The 14,752-nt window shown below is 32.0% G+C and overlaps 1 long non-coding RNA gene across 1 annotated transcript; it reads right to left on the minus strand.

Annotated features, from left to right (window-relative positions):
* Positions 1 to 8,621: 8,621 nt before the first annotated feature.
* On the minus strand, positions 8,622 to 10,591 carry LOC132719767 (uncharacterized). The gene is made up of 3 exons (XR_009624271.1): positions 10,501 to 10,591; positions 9,641 to 9,828; positions 8,622 to 9,039 (listed from the first exon to the last, which is right to left on the minus strand). It is a non-coding gene; the product is annotated as an uncharacterized LOC132719767 (long non-coding RNA).
* Positions 10,592 to 14,752: the final 4,161 nt, after the last annotated feature.

A 14,752-nucleotide genomic window follows, 5' to 3' on the forward strand; every position in this document is an offset into this window, starting at 1 on the left:
GATGTATGTTTTGACCACTAATCTTTGAGAAAAATTTCAGATCATTTGCGCACTTCCTTTTTCAAGAATAATTATTCAAATTGTAAATAAGTGACCCAAAATGAAAGCGTTTAAACACATTTCACGCAGATCAGGCTGAGAAAAGCATAAAAAAATTGATTTTCAATTTATTTCAAAGTATATTTCTTCACTATCTGTGCATATATTTCTGTATCAAGTGCCCCGGCTCATTTCTGTAGAAATTCAAATGTTATGTTTTAGGCTTTTAAACCTCAATGGACTGAGTCCCTTTAAATTATTGGTACATATTGACGTGACCCAAACCAAAATGCATGCCTGCGACAAGCTTGCCGCAAGCTTGTCACAAGCTTGCCGCAAGCTCACAGCTTAAATACAAGGTTGCTGCATGCTTGCAACAAGCTTGCGCAAGCTTGCGATGACTTTTGAAATATATTGCAAGCTTGTTAAAATTCATGCAAGCTTGCAAACATTTGATGTAAGCTTGCAATGCTGCAAGCTTGCAATTAGTAGACACTTAGAAAATTTTTGTACAAATCTACACTTAGAAATTTCTTGTGAAAGTAATTGAAACACTTAGAAAATTTTTGTCAAAGTGTACACATTAAAATAAAAATTCCAAAAATGATAGTATCAGTGATAATTCACTAGTTTAAACTAAATTACCACACTAAAGTTTATTATTAGTTATTAGTTATTTTATATATTCAGCTCAGTATTGTAAATTTACGAAGAAAATATAAAATCATCATCTATTTTAATGCAAGTTACTGACAAAATGATTTGAAATTTGACACTTTATACATTTCATGTAGTTGGAAAAGGGTATCTCAGAAAAAATGTCTGTGCAAAAGAAGTAAATGAATTGATTGTTAAATACATATTATTATTTCAATAAATCTACATGAAGTTATGTACAATGAAATAATATCCATTTAATTACAGGCTTTAAGTTTAACTATAAATAAATTAAAGTCTGTGATTCAATCATTCAGACACTATAATAATCAAGATGGGATTGCATTGCTTGCCATTTTTAAATTCTAAGAATTCATGTTTTTGGATAACAATAAATAAACAAGACAAAAACAGTGCATGAAATAATCTCATATATATTCTATATTAAATTAATCAATATATATTGCTTTTATTTAGGAAAATAAATACTCCACCACTGAGATTTTACGCTACACACATCAGAGCCTTGATAAAATTCATTGACCATCTGTGCATGACTAATTTACTCCCTGGTCATTCCGACAGATCAGGCTGTTCCATGTGATTATTTTGGGGAGAGATAACATTATAAATTTCATATGCAGAATGTGTCTAGAAGGACATTGCAATCTTTTTGTACAAAAATTTGTAATGATTTTTAAAATCTATATATCTATTAGCTATTTGATATTTTCTTTTACACTCAAAGAATGAAAGTTAAAATGATGAGTAGATTAACCCTGCTTTACATAATGATAGACCTGTCCAGTTTTACAGTAACTGTTGTAAAATTTGAATTCTAAGATATCTGGGTCAGCAAAGAGAGCAGAGGATGTACTTGATATTTTAGCAGTTTTGGAGATATTGTTTTGTTTAACATTTAAAGTGTTTAAGTATTGGTATGATAACAATCAGAATCACCTGGGACAAGGAGATATACAACAGAATCAGGTATTTATAAACCTTAAGTTACATTAATGCAGAAACAGGTTATAAATATCAAATTATTGACATAAAAAAATTTTGTAACAAGAGATCAAGGTTGTTTTTATATTTTCAACTTCATGCATTTGTTTTTCTGATAATTCTTTTTAATCTATACATGTATAATCTGTAAAATATAAATTATTAATGATTGTTTATATTGTTTAAATGGCATGTTAGTAGATCTTTTTCATTTCCTGCAAATTAAACAAATTAAATCAATTTGATTAATTGGGACTAAATGGTACAATCAGTAGTTAAGTTGTACAGCTGAACAGGGTCAATCATAATCATTTGTTATTTTACATGTATGTGTTGTGTTTTCAATGGAACAATCTAAAATTACATTATACATAAATAATTTGCAGGCTGGGACATAAGTGCTGACTGTGAGAAATAGCCACAGTGTTTAATAATGATGTGCAGTATTAATCCTGAAAAGGTATATTATTAAATCTCAATACTTTTCTATTCCACATCTTTTCTTGAAAAAATACATACTGGGTAATAAAATTTATATTGTCACAAATTTACTTAATTCTCATACAGAGAAATTCTTAAACATTTGTGCACATTGAAATAAGATATACTGCATTGCTTTAGTATTTTTTGAAAATGCATAAGCATAGTTAATATTTAATAGTTAATACTGTTGAAACATTAGATTCGATGTTATTAAAAGATATGTAATATAACTGCATTTATGCAATAAAACATAGTTCATTACTGCATCTGTATTTAATTAATTATGAATTTTATCTTTAAAGGTCAGCACAACCATAAGAAGTTCTAGGAAACACAGGCAGAGGACTAAAAATGGACACCAATAAAAGAAATAGTAATTTAAATAATCAGAAACATTTAAAACAAATTTAAGATTGAATAGTTTGTCACTGACAGACTAAGAGCAAAATAATTGCTTAAAACAAAGTGTTGGATTCTAAGAAAACAAGAACCTACCAAAACCTGCAGCTAGAAAAAAATTGTTTGTGTTATAGTGAATGCAGGGTGTTCTATTCTGCATTTGGACTAAAGGATATGTATTAAATTTTGTGAAAGAAATATGTGATCATGTTAAACTCATAAAAATTCTACCCCAAACATTCCTGTGCTGAATTCAATCCCAGAATTTTACATTTTAAGAACATTCAGGGATGCTGGAATTAGGCTGGATTTTTTCAATGTCATTCCATCAAGGCTGGACTATTTACCATGGTAATTGGAAGAAAACATTAGTATATGAAAAATTTAACATCAGCTTCTTTTTACAATTTATGATTAAATAAGTTTATCATGGTAATTAATGCCTTTTTTTTTTTGCATGTTATATAGGATTCAGAGACTGTTATACGTAGCAGCTCCCTTTCCAAATAGGGTTTACAGTTTTTGCAAGCCTGCGATTAAGCTGGCGCATGCTTATACATTAAGCTTGCGCAAGCTTATACATTAAGCTTGTAGTTATACATGCACAAGCTTGCGACTAAGCCTGTGCAGGCTTGCAGATAAACCTGCGCAAGCTTGCAAATAAGCTTGCGCAAGCTTATGATAAAGCTTGCGCAAGCTTGCGATTAAGCTTGCGCAAGCTTGCGATTAAGCTTGCGCAAGCTTAAATATTAACTAGTTTGCAGTCAGATTTTTTTTAAATAACTGATCGCAAGCTTGCCGCAAGCTTGCCGCAAGGTTCCAATTACTAGCCAGTAGCAAGCTTGCAACTTAAGCTTGCAGCAAGCTTGTGACAAGCTTGCAATGTTAGCTTGCGATTTTGGTTTGGGGACACAAGTTATAACAATCTGAATGAAAGAAGCTTTAATGCAAACGGCCAGTAATATAGGAGGTGCTGTTTTAAGGATTTTTTACATACAAGACTTACACTATACAACAAAATATAGTCAAAAGTAGAAATGTGCCCATAGGACCTGAATGCCTGCGTTAAGAACAATGCTTATATTGAGTGGGTAATCAAAATATGTACATAATTAGACAAGCCCACTGGCAGCATATATCAAGCCTGTTGCCATTATTCAGAACTGAACCATAAAGCTTCACATTGGGGAGAAAGATGTATACGTAAGTGAACATTTGTGATAAATGTTATGTAAATCCAGCCATGTATATAGAAATATACTCTCACGTTTTAAGTTATTATTTGACTTTTGATCCAAAGTAGTGACCTTGATTTACAGACACCTGATTTTTCATACTACTCCAACTCACTAAAGACTGTTAAATTTTGTCCAGAACTATATGAAAAATCTTTATAGATTTCAAAAGCATTCAAATATTATCAGTTATAAATCAATTTTTTGCATATGATTTGGTAAGGAAGGCATAATGTTGTATAAATTTTGTGGAATGTAACTGAAATCATACTTGACCTGTGTTTTGATATATTGTTGAATATACCAGTTATAAATTGAATCCTTAAAAGGTGTACAAATCTTATTGGTTGGAAACTAAAATTTCAGTGGAAATTTCACATACTGACCGGACTGACAGACAGGGTAACACTTAATGCCCTGTCACCATTCTTTAAATGGCATGGGCATATAAACATAGAACAGGTTAGCTTACAAGAGCATTTCTGTTTTCATATTTTACTAGGTAAAGTACAAAGAAATGATATTTTTATAATTTTATGAGCCATCACATCAAACCGTGATCAATGTAATATGAAGTATGGGAAAATAAGTAACAAGAAGTGCATGTTTAACTAAAACAGAATGTATGATTCAGAGGAACACTGTAAAAATAAAGTAAATAATGTTAAAAAAAAAACAACAACAAAAAAAACATAAAAAAAGTTGACCATCATTTGGACTTTCATGAGTTGGCCATGCTAATCTTAAAATAAGAACATAAATAAAATACAACATTACACAAAAGGTAGTACAAAAAATACAATGATCAAAAGTTTGAAAGTGAACACTTGTTGGTAAAATAAACAAGAATTTGTAACAGAGATACCAACGTCCCCCGCCTCAGGGAAGTTTTATATGAAGCAAAAAATTGTGCTATTTCAAAAGATTGAGGCAGGGATCTAAGGATTTTCAGTCCAAAATTATGATCAATGCTAGATCTGCAAATGCAACAATAAATTTATTAAAGAAATAAAATGAAATACTGAATTTCAAAATATATCATGTTACGCTTTGCAGGGATTTTTTTGGCTTATTTTATAGCCGTTATTCCCAATTGAAAATAGAATATTATTTTCCCAATCCAAAGGAAAATATTCCCAATTGAAAGTTACAAAAATATAAATATTGAATAAAGAATTCTAAAATCTTTGAAAATAAGGGCTTCTTTACTGTAATAGTGTTTAAATGTTTGAAGAAGCCATCCTAGGCAGTGATTGCTTGCATACATTTAATCACTGCAAACTTTCAGTCATGCATTTTTTCCCAATTTTAACAAAATATCGCTAAATTCCCAGTTGCATGGGTATGGGTTATGTTCACAAAATCCTGGAAAAAATCCCTGCTTTGACCTCTTAGTGTGACCTTGACCTTGGAGGTAGGGGTGCAGGTGCTGTGCATGACATATCATCTTATCATTGTGACTACTTGTGCCAAGTATTTTCCAAATCCCTTCATCTATGAAGAAGTTATGGACGGGGCATAAAATATACCATATAACAGACTTTGTTACCTTTATACCTCTAAGTGTGACCTTGACCTTGGAGGCAGGGGTGCAGGTGTTGTAACTGACATATCGTCTTATTATTGTGACTATTTGTGCCAAGTTATTTCAAAATCCCTTGAACTATGAAGAAGTTCTACATTGGACACAATATATACCCTTTAAAAAAACAATGTTAATTTTTTACCTCAAAATGTGACCCTGACCTTGGAGGTAGGGATGCAGGTGATGCGCATCACACATTGTCTTATTATAGTGAATATTTGTGCCAAGTTTTTTCAAAATCCTTTGATATACCAAAAAGTTATAGACCGGACAAAAAATATCCTATAACAGGCTATGTTAATCTTAGACCTCCAAGTGTGACCTTGACCTTGTAGGTTGGTGACCGATTGTTGTGCATGACACATCATCTCATTGTTGTGAACAATTGTGGCAAGTATTTACAAAATCCCTACAAAAATAAGAAAGGTATAGACTGGACACGAGACATACCCTCAAATGGACAATGTTGACCTTGAATGAGCAAGTATGACCTTGACCCTGAAGGTAGGGGTCTGGTTGTTGCACATCATCGTCTTATTATAACAAACATTTGTGCCAAGTTATTTCAAATTCCTTCAATAAATGACAAAGTTATGGACCGGACACGAAATATACCCTGTAACAGGCTGTGCTAATATTTGACCTCCAAGTGTGACCTTTACCTTGGAGGCAGGTGACCTGTTGTTGAGCATGACACATCTTCTCATTATTGTGAGCAATTGTGGCAAGTATTTACAAAATCCCTTTAGAGATAGGAAAGTTATAGACCGGACACGAGATATACTTTCAAATAGACAATGTTGACCTTGAATGAGCAAGTGCGACCTTGACCCTGGAGGTAGGGGTCTGGTTGTTGACATGACTCATTGTCTTATTATAACAATCATTTGTGCCAAGTTATTTCAAATACCTTCAATAAAAGCTTGAAGTTGATAAAGATTTGTTCATACATATTTCAACAAGAGGGCCATGTGTATATAGGCCCCTGGAGCGGGGCCAGTTTAAAACCCAGGGCTTTTATTTGACCAAACTTGTAAGACACCCGTTAGAAGATGTTTCATGATGTTAAGTTTTTACTACACACATATAATGTAAAACAAAGACCTCTGCACCACCCCCCACCCCGGCATGGCCAATTTTTATACAAGGGCTTAAATTTGAACAAACTTGGTCGACACCATAAGATGTTTCATGCTAAACATCTAGGCTCTAGTTCATTGGGTTTTTTAAAAGAAGATTTTTTAAGTTTTTACTTTACACAAATAGTTAAAAACAATGAAACCCCTGGGGCGGGGCCAGTTTTGACCCCAGGGCTTTTATTTGAACAAACCTTGTACACACTTACCAGAAGATGTTTCATGCTTAATATCTAAACTCTAGCTATTTTGGTTTTTTCAAAGAAGATTTTTAAGTTTTTACTATATGCATATAGGGAAATTCAATGACCCCTGGGGAGGGGCCAATTTTGACCCCCAGGGCTTTTATTTGAACAAACTTGGTAGACACTCACTAGAAGATGTTTCATACCTTTAAAAGAAGATACTTTGTCTAAGCTCTAGCTCTTTGGGTTCTTTAAAAGAAGATACTTTAAGTTTTTTTCTTTTGGTTGCCATGGCAACCAGCGTTCTATGAACAATATTTAGAGGTGACCACCAAAGAAACATTCCTGTGAAGTTTGGATGAAATTGGCTTAGTGGTTTATGAGGAGATGTCATTTAAAGTAAAAGTTTACGGACGGACGCCAGACGAAAAGCGATCAAAAAAGCTCACCCTGTCACTTTGTGACAGGTGAGCTAAAAATAGTTAAGTGATCTTATTTTCCTGGTGAAAAACTGGTGGCTCAATAAAGTTCTATACATATGAGCAAGCCATGACAAAACCAACATAATGGGTTTGCGACCAGCATTGATCTAGACCAGCCTGCGCATCCACGCAGTCTGATCAGGACCATGCTGTTCGCTTACAAACTCTATTACAAGTAGAACAAGGAACATCGCAATGCGATGCAACCAGGTTTTCAGCAAAATATTTCACAGAAGCTTTGTCATGAAGGGGCATTTGTTTTTAATTGAACTTTTAGGAGGAATTATGGCTTTTTTAATATTCCTCAAACAAAAATGATTGAGAAATTTTATGTTGTCTATTCGCCTTTTTTTCCCAAATGTTTTAGAAAGGTAAACAGTACTTTATTTTTGCTTAATTTTTGCATTTTTGCGTCTCTTGTCATTTTCTTTTGTCAACAATATTGGCGTGTGGTGTTTTGTGCGATATCAAGAAAAGTATGTTCAAAATTTTAAAAAAATACTTGAATGATGTCTTGGAAGAAACATGGGAATTTAGTGAGCGCCAGGGCACTTGATGACAAAGCTTCTGTGAAAGTTTGGTCAAAATCCATTGAGAAATGTAGGAGAAGTTGCGCACTGTAGAAATTGTTCACTATATATTCTGTATAAGGAAAAAATATACAAAGGGCCATAATTCGGTCAAATATTATCCAATCACAAAACCCCAACAATATGTGCCAGGCACTTGAAAACAAAGCTTCTAAGAAAGTTTGGTCAAAATCCGTTGAGAAATGTAGGAGGAGTTGAGCACAGAAGAAATTGTTCTCTATATATTCTGTATAAGGAAAAAATATACAAAGGGCCATAATTCGGTCAAATATTATCCAATCACAAAACCCTGACAATATGTGCCAGGCACTTGATAACAAAGCTTCTAAGAAAGTTTGGTCAAAATCCGTTGAGAAATGTAGGAGGAGTTGCGCACAGAAGAAATTGTTCACTATATTTTCCATATAAGGAAAAAAAACAAAGGGCCATAATTCGGTCAAATATATACCAATTGCAAAACCCTGGCAATATGTGTCAGGGCACTTGATGACAAAGCTTCTGAGAAAGTTTGGTCAAAATCCGTTGAGAAATGTAGGAGGAGTTGCGCACAGAAGAAATTGTTCACTATATATTTTATATAAGGAAAAAAAACAAAGGGCCATAATTAGGTCAAATATTATCTAATCGCAAAACCCCGACAATATGCGCCAGGGCACTTGATGACAAAGCTTCTGTGAAAGTTTGGTCAAAATCCGTTGAGAAATGTAGGAGGAGTTGCGCACAGAAGAAATTGTTTACGCCCGCCCGCCCGGCCGTCCGCCCGCCGACATACCTCAATCTAATAACCAGTTTTTTCCTTCGGAAAACCTGGTTAAATTCTGATGGCGAACAGCATGGATCCTGATCAGACTACGCGGAGGCGCAGGCTGGTTCGGATCCATGCTGGTCGCAAACCTACTATGTTGGTTTTGTCATGACGCGGCTCATATTATGATATTTCAAATATTGGAAAGTTATCTCTAGTTCTTGGTGAAAGACTGGTGACTAGTTTTCTCTTCAATGTCATTTCTTTTTCTAATTAGATTAAGTCATGGGCTTCATGAGGCTTTCGACATCACATCTAAGAACTCTTTATCCAACATTGCAAAGGGCAGGCAGTCTCCTGGTATTCCAATTTCTTTTAAGTTTTATAAAACCACAATATTTCTATTTCTTTAGTGTTTCCGACATGAAGACACATCTACATGTATCTTTCATTATCACTCCTGCTTTTACTGTTCTATCATATAAGCGCCTCTGTTTCCTGAAATATTTGTTTAGAAAAAGTTAATTGCAAAGTTAAAATTCCACTTGTAAACCCTTGCCGAGCTCGAACTTACAGCAGTGAAAGGCTTAAAGGTTTAAAGTCAAGAAACTAAACCAATCAGTCACAGACACCCCAAGTATTTTATCTATTTGCTAAGCAGCAATTTTTTCAAAATTATTTAAATTCATAAATGTGAGTGATTCTGATAAGCTATAGACAGCTAAGTGATGATAAGATGATCATATATGTCAGATAAGTCGGAGTGCTAACACTGCTTACTGTGAATATTCAATATTTTAATGTGAATTGTCCTGAGGTAAAAAGGAAAAGAAAGCTGAATTCCTAAATACATGTCACATGTCACAATTGTTCTTGCTATTAATTTTGTTCCTAATTTCTTGTATAAGATATTTAAATACACTGTAATTCTTTTTTATAAATTTGGCTTTTTGTGACAATAGTCTATCCAGTGACCGAAGCTCACCGACTTAAAATAAACTGTCCTGTGTCAGCCTTTAAACAAATCAAGAAAAAAAAAGCTATTAGAATATAATAATTAAGAAATATCATATACAAATACTTCTAAATAATCATGTACCTCTTCCTTAAAAGCCCATGCTATTGAAAGAAACATTTTTTCCATTTGTTCACTTCAAGGTTAGTCAGATTGACAGTCTCACATTTTAGCCTTTATCTTTCGTGATTTCATTGTCATTGACCCTAAAGCATCCTTAAAATCGATATCCTGCTGTTCACATTCATAAATCTGACATGTAGGCCGAACTTCTGAAACATAAAATATAATTATTATTAGATATACATATAGTATCCCAATAATTATGTTAGTTGACATCAAATCAATAATTTAAGCAGTGTTCGAAATTAGCAGTAGTCCGAGAGCCCGACTTCTAAATTTCTCCTTGGGCTATCAACTTTTCACAGTAACAAGCCCGACCAGGCTACTGTATTTTCAGAGGCAATATAAACAACTGTTTTGAACAAATGAATCGTGCTAGTGAAATGTCTTTTGGGCAAGTGAATATTCCAATCTAGTAGTCCGACCAGCCTAGTCGATTCAAATCCTAATTTCTTACACTGTTTAAGAAACAATTTGTTCAAAATTGTCCAAGCATAAAGATTTTTATAGTATACTATAGTAATTATAGTGTATATACAGTATGTATTAAATGTCTTTACTATCTACTATACTGTCCTGAAATTTCAAGAAAACAACTATCTTTAAAATCCATTTTCTCAGAAGTTGCAAAACCAAGTGAATGAAATTGCTCTGGGTTTGTATTATTCTGTACAACTTCTGATCACAAAAGCTTCAAGGACATTTATGAGTGAGTCAGGTCCTATCCTGAAAGATTGTTGTTCAAGTTTGAAGACAATCCATTCAAAAATAACAAAGTTATAGCCACTAATAGCAAAAATCAAGAAGATTTAGACATATACCTTGAATGTTAATATGGTGGTCAAGTTAATTTAGTTTAGTCTGGTCTATTTGAAGGGTTGTTGTGGCCAAGTATGAAGACAATGGTGTGACGGTGTTTGGACTTTACACCTCCTGGATGTTTCACCCCTAGACGTTTCACCCTCAAAACCCTGGTCTTTTCACCTCCACTTTTTAAATTTGATAAATATATGAAATAAATACCATTATGGGTTATAATATTATATATAATATAACACATACTTGCAAACAATTACAATCATGATATAAAGAAGATTTTTTTAACATAAATATAATGAAATTTCCCTGGGTAAATAATTATAAATATGAGTTCTGAAAGAATTATCACTAATTATCAGCTATAAGTCTACATGTAATGTATATATTATTTCACTATTTTTTTTATCCAAAAATTAAATACCATAAAAGATATTGATTAATTAAAATATGTTTTTATATAACAGATAAGAACAATTAGAAGTGTGAACGAATTTTGAATAAAGCCTTATAAACACTGGTTTATTAATTACTAAATTAGCACCTTTAGAAGTGTGTAACTTATAGTTCTCTGTAACAAATTTATGAAATAATACAATTTTTATTATAAATTTTAAGATGTACATATAGCAAAACTCATGAAATCATTTTAATATTTTGCAAGGTTGAACTTGTGAAAGTGAACAGTGTACATATTGTATTATAGTAATCATAGTGATTAGTCCGAAATGTTTTATATTATCATAAATTTTTAATATTTTGTATTATATCATAAAAGAAAATTTAATGTTAGTACATTTAATTTTTTTACCTACATGATTTTTAATATTTTAACTGTTTTTACAAGATAATATTTTTCTATTAAAGTATTCAATATGAAATAATTGGTAATAAATTCATTCTAGCTTGATTTTTTAAAGCATTTTCAGCAAGTTTTTGTAATAGATTTATCTTAATGAATAAAAAAGACAAAAATGAAGATGAAATGATAGTTGAATATTTAGAATAAAATATGATACCATTTTTATTTTCTTATTATTTTTTATAAAATAGGAAATAAAATTATATGATGAAAATAACAGTGTTTATTTTAATGTTATGTTATTGTATAGTGCATACATTGTAGATATAGTAATTGACTCTGAATAAATTTAGTTTTTGTTTTTAACTGTTTTTCATAAATTGATACATATTTGGTAATTTTATTTGAACAAGAATGTCATTTTTTAAATAAAATTTCTTAATTCTAAATTTCAAAAAACAAATATTCTCTCAATGTCTATCATGCAAATTTATATGATATTGAGTTATCTCAATTATCACTCAATATTATCCAATTAAGGTCTAACAACTATAAGGTATGTCAAACAAGTTTACTGATATTAATCCATACTGTATACAATATTATTTATAAAAAAAGTAGCTGAAACGTCAAGGAGGTGTAAAGACCAAAGGTGAAACGTCCAGGAGGTGTAAAGACCAAAGGTGAAACGTCCAGGAGGTGTAAAGTCCTGAAATCAAGACAATACACCAAGATCTGAAAAAGTTATGAACAAGGTTAAAGTTTGATGACAGCAATGGGAAAGCCGTCATGACTTACAATATATTTAATAATTTTGGCCCTAATGCAAACTGAAAATTCTAGCCTATAAACACTGTTGAGACTAGCTGTTCAGCATTTTTTCAATAATAAATAAATGCAATGATAAAGTCGGTAACTTGCAAGTCTTCTAACATTTTTACAAAGAATGAACATATATATATTTTCTCCTAATCTTAAAGATTATTTATCTTAAAGATAATTTCAAACAATATGTTATTAACTAAACAATCTATATCCTAATATATGGTTTTAATAGAGGGCCGAGTTGACCTGTCCCGAGTTGGTATAGGGCCGAGTTTACCTGTAAATTCAATAATGTAAACAATCCTTGACCTAATTTCGTTTGTCTAACAAATTAACATCTGCAAACACAAAACGATTTTGAACAAAGAAATAAAAGCATTTCCACAAACCTTTGCGATGTTATTCATCAGCAAATCTATGTCTTGGATGGAGAAATCTCAAAAACACGAACGTTATTCTGTCGATGGTCCGAACAATGGCGGGTGTGCCCTACTTATTAGTCAACACCAAGTTTTACCAAATTGCATCCGTTAATTCCAGAATACTTTTGAAAGACTTGTATTGTAATCTTGTTTTTTATTATTTATATAATAATATTTTTGTTTCAAACGCTTTGATTCTAAGCTATGATAGTTTGCGAACCATTTTTTGCGAAAATAGTACAGCACAGAACGCCTTTTTAAGGCCACATATTGTATCCATTGTTTCCTCTTGAGTTATCGACGTAAAAAAATCAGCGGTGGCATAAAATGCTATTCAATAAATTGCTAAATATATACAATAAATACTTTCATTTCCTTCGGTTGATTTATATATGTGAACTTTTCAGCATCTCTGCTACAAAATTACACCTTATTTATATTCAATTTATTGTACATAGGTACATGGACACAAACTTTTCTTTGGCCTAATGCGTAATAATACTGATGTTTTTTTTCCGTACATGTTTAAGATTATGTTCCATTGATGTAAGCTAACATTGAATATCATCATTTCAAGTTTTTTTGAACATCAGCTTTTTCTTCAAGTCATCCACGTTTGAAAGTATACATATAGTTCTGCTGCACTACTTTCTTGGTCGCATTAACTACTTATTTTCTATTGAGCCTTAACAGAATTCAATTAGGTGTTGTTCGTTCTTTTTCAATATAGGCAGACCGATACTATAGAAAGGAAATTTTTTTTTGAAAAAATTTCCTTCCAAAAATTGTTTAATTGTATACTTTCAAGCGGTGTTTATCCATCTTCATGGAAAGTTGGTTATATTAAAGCAATTCATAAAGGTGGTGATACTAATGACCCCAACTGCTATAGGGGTATATCTGTTATGCCATGTCTATCAAAGGTATTTAATTGTATAATGAATAATAGATTACAAAAATTTATAGATAATGGAATTATTAATGAAGCACAGATTGGGTTTCAACCCAATTTCAGAACATCTGATCACATGTTTGTAGTGAAAACATTAATAGATAAATTTTTCAGCAAGGGAGCTAAATTATATACATGCTTTGTTGATTTTGCAAAGGCATTTGATAATGTTATTCACTCCCTTCTTTTGTATAAACTATGTAATACTGGTATATCTGGACCTTTTTTCAACGTTGTTAAAAACATGTATTGCTCAAATGTGATGCACATAAAAGTTGGTAATAAGTTAACATAAACATTCTCTCCCCAGATGGGGGTGCGTCAAGGGGACAATCTTAGCCCAAATCTTTTTAAGATGTTTATTAATGACTTGCCAGGTGATTTGATAGTAGTGATGACCAAATGTGTCTAAATGATGTAAAAATTAGTTGTTTGTTGTATGCAGATGATTTGTTATTGTTGTCAACTACACCAAAAGGTTTACAGAATTGTTTGAATAAGTTATCAACATTTTGTGACAATAATGGTCTTATAGTAAATCTTAAAAAGACAAGTATTTTGACCTTTTGTAAAAGTGGAAGGCTTTCTAGTGAGAAATTCTACTTTAAGGGAACTGAAGTTAATCATGTTAAAAGTTATAAATATCTCGGAATTATTTTTGCATCATCTGGTACTTTCAGTTACTGCCAAGATGATCTTTATAAAAGAGCACTGAAAGCAAGTTTTAAGATTAGTAAGGTTTTTGGTCAGCTACACCAAAATGTTGACACTATCATCCATCTTTTTGATCATACTATTAAACCCATTCTTCTGTATGGTAGTGAGATTTGGGGTATACCAAATATTAGTAGTTCTATTGTTAAAAAAACAGATTATGTGTTGTTCAAATCCTTTGGAAATATGTCCTGTGATAAGATGCATGTGAAATTTTTAAAATATATTCTGGGTGTACACAAAAAAACATCAAATGAGGCAGTATGCGGTGAACTAGGACGGTATCCACTATTTATTGATGTAATATGTAGTTATGTTAAGTTTTATCAAAGACTGCTAAGTGGAAATGTTAGCAAATTACTATCTGCTGCGGCGTGCTGCCTTTATTGAAAGTCAAACATTATTTACGGATAATAAAGTTTGCTGGGTTTCTTGTGTACAACATTGTTTTAAGCATTTAGGTATATCTGATGCTGGTTTAACCAATAAGAACTTAGTAAATGTTGTTAAACTCAAGTTAGTGAAAATGTACCAAACCAACT

This window comes from Ruditapes philippinarum, unplaced genomic scaffold, assembly GCF_026571515.1.
Source record: "Ruditapes philippinarum isolate M1 unplaced genomic scaffold, ASM2657151v2 ctg8147_1_1_1_1, whole genome shotgun sequence".
Classification (NCBI taxonomy): domain Eukaryota; kingdom Metazoa; phylum Mollusca; class Bivalvia; order Venerida; family Veneridae; genus Ruditapes; species Ruditapes philippinarum.